A 10,938-nucleotide genomic window follows, 5' to 3' on the forward strand; every position below is an offset into this window, starting at 1 on the left:
TCTCCCCCTTTAGCATTAGTGACAAAAACACTTATAAGCTAAAACTTACATACATCACCATGTGATACTTGCTCAGTAGGGTATACTATTTTGAGATTTTTCAAAAAAATTCTTTGTAAGTATATAAAATATACTATACAACATATCTACAAAATTCTCCTCTTCTATATACATTTTCTCCTTTTGCATGATTCTCCCCCATACAATATAATACTGCCTCACTATACATAGTCTCTCCACCTTTTTGACAATAATGCAAAAGATTTATTCAAAACTTATTTACATGGAGACACCAAAATGAGATAGAAAATCAGAATGTACCTTAAGAATAAGTGTCAGGGTTTTATCCCAATTTTCTTGCAAAAGCTTGCATGTATGTAGAGCAATCTATACTTCTATAGAGAGTTCTATCATGTGATCTATAATAGAGAAGTTGTTGTCATGGATCAATGTTTTTCAGTAAACAATATTTTTTTTCATTGTATCCATAATAGGAAGGATCATATTCTAAATATTTATCAATGTAGACTAGATCCTTGCTTCTTCTCTCAACAACTCTACCTACATGTCTGACAGAAATCTAATCTTCATATGATTTGTAGAGCCTAAACTAGAGTAAAGTTGCAATTGCTATGCACTAGCTTTGAGATCCTCATCAATCTTTGTTAGTTTTTTGTTTATCTCCTTTGTGAACTCAGTAACATCACACAACTTTCCAAAATGTGATATCACATTAGTGCAAGAGGCTTCAAGATTGGTCAAAATTGAGGAAAGCTCAACTTGATGGATAACAATTTGTTGAGAAATTTCTCAAGCACTTTATTGTCAATTTTATTTTCTACTTTCTCAATTAGCTTATCTTGACCACTAGTGTCCTCATTAAAATTTTGGACTACCTTTGCTAATTGCAACAAAATAGGTTGAGAAGAATCTACCTCAATACCTGTTGCCTCAAAAAAAATGTTTTTAGCATCGTCAATAATATTATACTCTCTATCTTTTTCTTTATTTTGTGTTGCTTTTCCTTCTTTTGTCGGAGTTCACTAGCTATATTCATTTGATCTATAGTAAGATTATAAAAGTCCCATTTGGGAATTTCTATTTCCTCATCTAGGTCTATATCCTCTTCTATCTCCTTGCATCTACTTAGAAAACTTGTATTCAATTGAGCCTTAGGTTAAACTATCCTTGTACTTAATACCTTTGTATCCAGAATGGAAACAATTATGGATATACTAGGACTTGTAGTGAAAATCGATATAGTACTAAATGATGGAATACTAATAGAAATGCTTGCTGAATCCAAAATTGAAGTAGACAAAACTATAGTATTCAAAACTGAAGTACTTACTATTGAAGAACTCAAAATTGTAGAAGATATTGTATTCATGACTGATGACTTAGTAGCTGAAGAAGTGAGAGGTTGTAGCTCGATAGATAGTGGTAGTCACTTCTATCAATGACGTGCTAAGTTGTGTGGGGGTGAAGAGTGATTGGATGTTTGAAGTGTCTATGGTTGTCACAATCAAACTTGGTCAGGCTATCTTTGAGGTTGATACAGCTAATAGTTTTCTTGGAGAGTGAGGAAGTGAGGCAATGACTGATGCTACTATCTTCATTGGGTCAGTCTCCTCATCATCTTCTTTATCTTCCTCAGTAGTTTCCTACTCTTTATCTTTCTTAACTTCCTCTCATTGTAAAAATGTGAGGGCTCAGTGTAAGTTTCTTCTTCATCATCATCACTATCATCATCATTATCTTTAACATCTAGTGGGAAGTCACTTGGTTTGTGCAAATGATAAATATTCTTCCACATGCTTGTGGCATTCCTAACCACATTCTCTATATCCTTGAACAAAATTGAACATGTATTGAATCTAAGAGTCATTTTATCTTAATTTTTCGTCAAAGACTCTTTTACCTCAGCATCTATCATGCTCAGTAGAAATTGCCTTAGGGTTTGTGCATAAATGTCTTTTGTTGTTTGCATTGCAAATCCCCATCTTGGCTTTATTTTCTCTAACAATTCATTAGAGATATGAGAGGCAATCTGATCTATTAAATACTTCCATTTTCCCATTTTGGTCAATACCAGTTCTTCAACCTATTTCTTTTTTCCTTTGACCATTTTTCATACTTCAAATATTTGAAGTTTGTTATACTGACATCTTCTTCCATTTGTTTCAATTTTTCTTGGAAGGTGGGAGGAGGTTTTTTAAGGAAAATATCACTACCTTTCTTCCTGGACGTCCTTAAGAACACTGTGGTGGATGGTTTAAGTGGCTTGGTGATGATCACCTTTCCTTTCTTCTTCATAGGTTCTAATTCCTCTTCATCCTCATCCTCATGCTCTGCTTCATCTATATCTTCTCCTTTGCCCTTGGTTAACATAAGAGGTGTGCTTGATTTTAGTTTTTCTATCCCCCTCTTACCTTTGTTAACTACCTGTGGGAGCTTTATCTCTAGCTCTATCCTTGCCTTTGCCTCATCAAATGTTCCAAAGTATGGTGCCTTTGGATCAATAGGTTCATTAACTAGAGCTTTAATAATGTCCTTTGTTTCATTAATGTTCACCTCATAGGGAAGAGGTTTTACCCATTCAATTCTACATTTTACTACTTGAATGTAGACTCTATCACTGTCTACCATGAAACAAACATTATCTTTCTAATCTTCTACCAGTTTCTTAGGTATTTTGAATATATTGTTCATTTTCTCTTTGAATACTTCCAAGTAGTTTCCTGTAAGACCCGCATGTGTACCCTATTTTAGATTTCATAAAATGAATGTGATTAGGAATTAATTAGAGTATGATGAACATTTTTGGGTACTAGAAATTATTTATGAGATTTTATTTGAGTCTAAGCAGACTCTAGTAATGATAAGTGTAATAACCATTAAATAACTTTAGAAGGAATAAATAAGATCACCTAAAAGTGAAACTCTCTAGGTTCAATCTAGGGACTTGATCAAAGATTTACAGAGCAGATCACTAGCCAAATTAGGGAAGATGGATTAACATTTTCTCTTCTAGGAGCTAACAATGAATGTAGGTTAAAATGACAATAAGACATGTGATTACATTTGATACTTGTGTTTCAAGCACAATGACACATTTTTGAAAACATGTTAATAGATTGAGGGAACTAAGCATAGAAACTTACTCACAAATCCCTCATAATGTTATAGAGGGATATTGCTACGAATGTTGGTATGTTTAACTTGATTGAAAAATACTCGTCAATAATTCTGCACATTAGTGACTTTCACTTAAGACATGTGGATGGCAACCCATTTCATATTTTTTTATTGTTTAATGATTATAAGAATGGTGATAGTACTTAGAACAGTAATTCATTTTGATAATACCCATATGTTGATATTACAATGTTTTGAATATGAATTAAATGAAAGTTAATTATATGTGTATTTAGATGAAAGTTAAATGGATATGACAATGCAATGCTTCTTTTATAGTAGTTAGAATGGAAATGATTAGATGAAGTTAAATGTATATGTTAATGTGTATTATGTCAAATTGGGTTTATTCTGCATTGATCTGTATGTCTTTGTATATTATTTTATCGAGCTATTAATGTTTAAGTTGAGTGTGCAGGAAAGTTGAACCATGGAGATAAATGAGGGAAACAAGGTTCAATCTTATGTGAGCATGGTGAAGCCAAGATGAATCTTTGGAAGATTCAAAACCTCATTGTATTATGTTTCTTTTGTAATGTGATGGCGCATGAGTGTTATAGTTGGAAAGTATGATTAATTAAAGACATGTAATCGTGATGTGTAAAGTGTTTTAATGTGTATGTGTGTGTGTGTGTGATTTGACACTTGTAATGTTTGTGTTTAAATGACATGTCCAATGGGATTCTTTGGCATGAAGTCACTTAACTTGAGCCTAATCCTCATTATGAAATCAATTAACCCACCTTGGAGAGTGTTAGGAATAGTCATCTTCATGATGTAAATTCAATTTATAAGTGGATATAGGAAATTTAGAGAGTCTAAAATGATTCCCAAGTGTTAATTTTGTGAAAATAAGTTACTCACATGGTAATAGTATGGGTTGGGGGTTTAAATATAACCATAAGTTGGTCTAGGGAACCTAGGAGACCCTCAAAAATAGTCATTTCCAAGCCAATTCGAAAATCATATTGTAACATGACTTCTTACCTTATTACACCACTTGGATCAGTTCTTATTGGTGGAAAATACAAGAAAGTAAGAGGGGTAGGTGAGGAGGAAAGTGAAGGCCTTTATAGGGAGCTTGTGCTAACCTTGATAGTTGCTTACCCACTTTCTAATTGTAGAGACACATATAGTTATGGAGAAGTAGTTTAGAAGCCAAGGAAAATAGGAAGATATTTGGTTCACCATTTCAAAGCCATAGTTTGATGGAGGTAAGTACTTCGTGCCATGTTTCTCCATTTCGTGGAGTTTAAGGTAAACAGTGTAAGAATGCTTCTCGTAAAGACTATGAGTGTAGTATGGAATTATGCATTGTCATTGGAGTTTTTGTGTTGTGATGGTGTATGTGGTTTCATGAATTTTCTTGGGGTTTCTTCCTTGATTTCCTTGTGTTGTTTGAGTTTTTAAATTGTACATGGGTGTGAAGGCTTCACTCACCCTTGGGATGGAAGAGCAAGCCTTGGGTGAAGGGGTTAGTTGGGCTTGAGATATAGTTGAGAACCTTGGAGAATGGTCTCCATTGTATGCCATATGCCTTCATAAATTGTTATGGACAATATGGAGAGTGATGGTGTGGAAGAAGGTTGATGAAGTATGGAAATTCAATGATGCTTTGGTTGATGGTAGTATGATTGGAGAATGTTTGTGAAAGCCCCGAAAGGGCATGCATTTTTTTAATGATAACTTTGGTATGTTATGGAAATTCTCCTAATTGAAAGCCCACCTTCACCCGATGTTTATGATTCTATTGGTGAATCATTGTGCAAGCCTTGGTTGGTGATTGTAAATGTGATCTTAAACTGAGATATTCATGTTGGTTTTTCTTACTATGATGATGTTTGAATTTATCCTTGTTGAGCCTTATTTCCCCTAGTGTGGGGGTGGTCTCCTTGAGGCCTAGGTTGGGAGGTGAGCCTCTATGGTTATATTTTTTTTGTATTTGCAGGTTATTTGATGTCTTCGATGCTTCGAGGTTAAGAGGATTTCGTTGCATAAAATAAAGGAATATTGTTGTAATTGGTTTGATAATCGAGGTGTAAATCTCCAACTTGATATGTGCTTCTTTGTGATCAAAGAGTATGGTGTTGCTTATATCCAATTGGGAATAGAGGAATTGAGAAAACATCTGAGTATGGTAGCAAGGTCCTTTCATTGTGTAATTCTATTATAGTGAGTTCACCACCTTTTTGTGTATCTTAGAAATTATTGGGGAAAGCTTCTATTTTGTGTATGAGGATAAACTAACTTGTTCCTTTAGTTATTGTACTCCTGCATCTCAATGTAGATAGTAAGAATGGATTTCATCATCATGGGAGAGTAGTAAGGAATGTTATTTTTATTTCAGTCTTACTGCACAATAGTTGTATATGCATGCTCTCTTGTAAAATGCATACATATTGTAATGAGTGAATGATCACGGTTAAAAGAATCCTTTTAGATCATATATAATATGTTTCACCACTGACAAGAGCATAACAAGAATATAAAAAAAGCTATTTTATAATTAAGGATAGAAATTCAAAAGGTTGGGCAAAAATGCATTAGTGCATAATATTAACCTTGTTGTAGGAGGTCATCCAACATTCTGGAAAATATATGGGGAAAGAGAATAACCTTTTTCTCTCTTGATTACAAATCAATAAAATATTAATGGGAGAATATGCTTGGCATCCTATCTAGGACCCTAGGTGACTTAGGAGTTAAACTAAGAATGAGTTAACACTAAACTATCTAAGACTACCTTAGTCACATTATGAAAAATTTGGGAAAAGACATATAATCCTAGTCAAATTTGAGTATAGTACGCAGGTAGGAAACAAAAAAAACTAAATAAAATAAATACTAAAAAAATAGTGAAAACCATACATATTGCCCACCTCACGAAGAAAGGGAACTAAGTCAATAATGTAATGAATGTAAATCAAGGAAAAACAAAGGAACATGGCCCCAGATAGTGCCAACTTTCCTTGTCTTCAAAAAATGTGCTTTGACCTATGTAAAACTTAGACTTCCCTTAGGCACCACTTTTGTTAAATAAGGAAGAAAGTGATTAAGTTTTAACTTGGGCAAGCATGCCCTCAAATCAACCTTTAGAAAATGGCTCCACCCTCTTTAATGTTTCCTATCCCAAGTGGAGTGCTCATTTCCTTGACAAGATGTGAGATGTGAATGACATAAATATGCCAACTCCCATCTACCCATGCCTAGGAAGGAGATAAAGGTTTGTGGGAAAAAGACTAAAATTTAGAGTAAATGCCACCTAACACTAGCCACTTGGTTGAATGACAAAGGATAGCACTGCCATGTTGCAATGAGGTAAGTGTTTATACAAATAGAACAAGGTTTAAATAAATTCAAGTCTGGTCAATATTCCCTTTCACCCTAGGCACCAACTTGATGCTTGGAATATGGAAGCATTTTGGGAGATTCTCTCCACACACGCCTAGGATATAGGTTAGAGCTTAGTATAGGGTGTTTGGTTGTTATGAGTTTATGCTAAGATGTGATCTTAGGATCTAGGAAGTCTAGGGTGATATTAATAATATTATTATAGTTGTGTCATAAGTTGTGGGATAGGAAATCTAGTTAAACTTAATATCTTGATTATTAAGCTTTGGATAAGTACTAACAATATACATATATAAATATAAAAGAATAAACTTGAGCTTAGTTAAGTCATTTAAATTTAGAAATAAGGTTTTTTATAATTAAGGATATACCCTAATGGACAACCTATGGATTTTTTTATGATATTAAAAGAAGCTAAGGGGGATTAAAGTACAAGGAAGAGGGAAGAGTTAGTTAATTAAAAGTGTCCTCTTGGTTAGAGGAAGTTAGAGGTAATTTGATTGATGTCATGTGATAGGTTAAAAGTAAAGTGAGTAATGATTAACCCTAATAATAATATTCATATAAAAGAAATCAAACAAAAATAAATAAATAAAATTGTTGAGCTTGTTTTGTTGCCTTGTTGGGTCTCAGGCATGACATTCTGGTATCAGAGCCTAGTTATACCACACTGGGCATTAATAAGCCCACAATGAATGTGTAATTATCAGTTATCATAATATCAGATGACCATATCATTAAGGAGAGAGGCCTCCCAAGATATCAACTTGTAATAAAGTTATTACATATTTGGCAACGGAATTGAACACCCTAAACGGGTAGCACTAGTAAGTTGTGGTAATAATTTAAAACTACTAAGGATTAAGGTACGATAGAATATTACTCGATTGTGTGGAAGTTTAAATGGGAAAGGATTCCTATGTAACATCCTCTCAAAAGTTGTGAGACTTAATAACTCCAAATTTTTGTGCACATGAAAATATTTCTTCTTAAACCATACCAACATTCAAGATAGAATGGGTAGTAGTTCATCTCGACGAAGTTTAGGTATTACTAAGAACATATATGTTTCTTATGATTTGTACATCTTGGCTCTTCAAGAGCTAGTGGTCATAATTTATGTAAAGTAGAACAAATGATACGCTTTTGGACTAGGAAACTTTTTTGCCCTACTGTGTACTGTGGCGCAATGATTAATATGCTAAGCCTTGACTATCTTGATATAACTCTATAGTTAGGTGATAGGAAACCACACATGAAGTATTCTAATGGAAATAATGCCTAACTCAGATAAGTCTCTTGTTGAACCCATAAGGGAACAATAAGGAACCATATGTAAATTTAAAAAAATAGCGTTAGGTGTGATATGTTACATTGAATTCATGATGACATATACTTCCATAGTAAAAGAGAACTTTCACCATCTGTGACACCGTCAGATTGGATGAGTAATATGAATGTATACATTTACCAGCTAGGGTACATCTCAAAATAATAAGGTTTTCAGCATTGATCAATGGGACTTGCATGCTCAATGCATGTCAACCATTTTGGTACTCGGCAACACTTTTGAACTCGGTGACAAATTGTCACATGAGCACTGACATTCTATTTAGTTTACACTATAGCTTGAAGAAATGGAAGCTCAGTAAAAAAAAAAAAACTAATTAGTTCTAACTATAATAAGAATACCTTAAGGAATTCCAGTCTATTCTGAGATTTGATGGTAAAATCCTTTCTAAAGTAATTGACACACCCGAATGATATGTGAAGGAAGGCGTGACAAGAATATAAGTGATACCTAGTGATCTCCTCATTAGCAAAAGTTAGTGACATGAATGATACTTTTATTCCTACCTAAAGGGTCACCAATGTAATTTGAGGGAAACCCTGACCCTAGACTGCTTCTGATAATTTTTGATAGTAATAGGACAGTACGTAAGAAAACATAGGCAAATTAAGGAGGAATTTCTAAGACTTGATAAACCATAAGTAATAGGGTGTGGAACACCCTTGTGACCTTTTCACGAAAAGGACAGGAAATACAAGGGCATCATTTTTGTATGCCATTGATTCACCATGTAACTCTAGAACAACCCTTCCTCATCTTTTTCCCAGAAGGACCCTGGTATGACCATAATGCTTTTGAGAATTTGAAATTTTATGAAATGCTATTGTTGTTTGATTTGTTTGCATATTTTGGGTAATTTTGTGGAATGTTCATTTATGATGATTTCTTGGTATGATTCCCTTTTTCCTTGGGACATGATTTGATTTTTTTTAACAAAGGTTTACTGTTGTGGCCACATTTAATTTAATTGATGACTATCTTTGTTTTCATTTATTTTATGAGGCATTTATTCTATAATTCTATGAGTATGTTGCAGTAAATTTATAGTTTGGTCATATCAAGGAGAGTTTTTGTCAACCATCATGAGAAAATTAGAATATTAACCTCCCATTCCATCATGAGATACGATTCCCTTGAACACCATACAATAGGGAATACTCTGAATCTTGAATGAATATACCACAATTTCACACCATGCCAGAGACTTGAGGTAAAGGTATTGCATGTGATAAGCCTATAAGGACAGGAAGTGAGAAGATGTGCAATGATATCTTGACCTAATACCCAACAGGTTTACCACACCAATGGTTGTGGTGGCAAATTGCTCGATTAGGATGTAACGAAGGAATACTGTAATCACGAAGTGTCTACAATTGAGGACCTGTAAGTGGATTTTGATGTTAAACTAAATGGAAGAATTCCTAGAAATTTGTGAAAGTTATCAACTTGTCACCGATAAGTCGATCTTGGACTATTTTCATAGATCTTGTTAGTGCTAAGGTGAGTGAGAACTTAGATAGCCAGTAAGGACCTAATAAAAATTATGGTGATAATGGTAAATGAACAGTTGCCCAAACAAGCTATAGTATATAAGATCATGAGTTATCGGCACACAAAAAAAAAAACAAGTGAGAATTAAATAAATATGCCAACTAAGGTACAACATAAGAGAAGATAGGTAGACAAGGGCATTGATTTATTCTAGGAAATAACACCAATTAAACAAGTGACAAGGGTAATGAGATTGTGTAGTGGGAAGAACTAATCTATCAATCTAAGAGGTATATTATAGAATAACCATTGAATACATTATTCATAACAAACTAATCCTAAGAAACCAAGAGACGAAGAAACTTGCAATGAATTGAATATCCTAAATATAAACAAGAGCCACCCTATCCATCCAGGAAGAAGTTAGCCCACAAACACTTATGAGATGACTCATTTTAAGAAGAAATATTCCTCCATGGGATATGGAACAATGTTTTCCAGTCTATCTCTCAAATACATATAATGTGAAGCGATCCTAAGAAAGGGTCCTAAGTGGAAAAAAAATTATGCCAATCAAGGAACACCTTATATATGAAAATGGAAATGGTGGCCATATTATAGCAGACTTCCAAGAGGAAGTCAAGAGCTAGGAGGGGAGGATGTAAGACCCACATGTGTACCCTATTTTAGATTTCATAAAATGAATGTGATTATGAATTAATTAGAGTATGAAAAACACTTTTGGGTACTCGAAATTATTTATGAGATTTTATTTGAGTCTAAGTGGACTCTAGTAATGATAAGTGTAATAACCATTAAATAACTTTAGAAAGAATAACTATTGTCACTTAGGTTTGCACCCTTGTCCAAGGCCTATGCGCGAGGATAACCTAGTGAAACATGGAAACAACCTCCAAGCTGTGGGAATTGAACTCTGAGGTTGAGTCTCCGGAGAAGGCCGACTTCCTCTTACTATCAGGGTGCACCTAACTACTCTCAAAAGGAAAAGGGGAAGAAGGAGATGTAGAAAACAACTCTACCCTACCTAAACTACGAAGGTGATGCACCAGAATAGAATCTTCAGACCCATTTCTGCCCATATATGCACTATTGAACCAGAATGAAACTAAGGATATATACATATAGGCTTGTTTTGATCTAATAACCTCATGCAGATCAAGAAACCAAACTGAATAACACAAGGAAAGAGGAATCTCACTTATATATTATCCAGTAGGCAAAAATAGATACAGTATGCAGGCTACAGATCTCGACAATACACCAATGAGAGGCAAAAGGGATGCACATACACATTAATGGCTGAAGTAGATAAAACAGAGAATCATTCAGTTCAAAGGCACACGAAATGTTACACTAAGAGTTGCAGAGCAATATCAGAGAAATCAAAAAGAGTCTATCCTTTGGAAAAGATTACAAAATTGCCTTTATAGTTCAGGCATAACTGAGGAAAATGATTCTGCATTAACTGCTCAACTACTTCCATTGAACCCCAAAATATCTGATCAAAAATCACACTCGAGCATGGT

The sequence above is a fragment of the Cupressus sempervirens genome, chromosome 4 (assembly GCF_028749045.1).
Source record: "Cupressus sempervirens isolate cs-2001-9-10 chromosome 4, ASM2874904v1, whole genome shotgun sequence".
Classification (NCBI taxonomy): domain Eukaryota; kingdom Viridiplantae; phylum Streptophyta; class Pinopsida; order Cupressales; family Cupressaceae; genus Cupressus; species Cupressus sempervirens.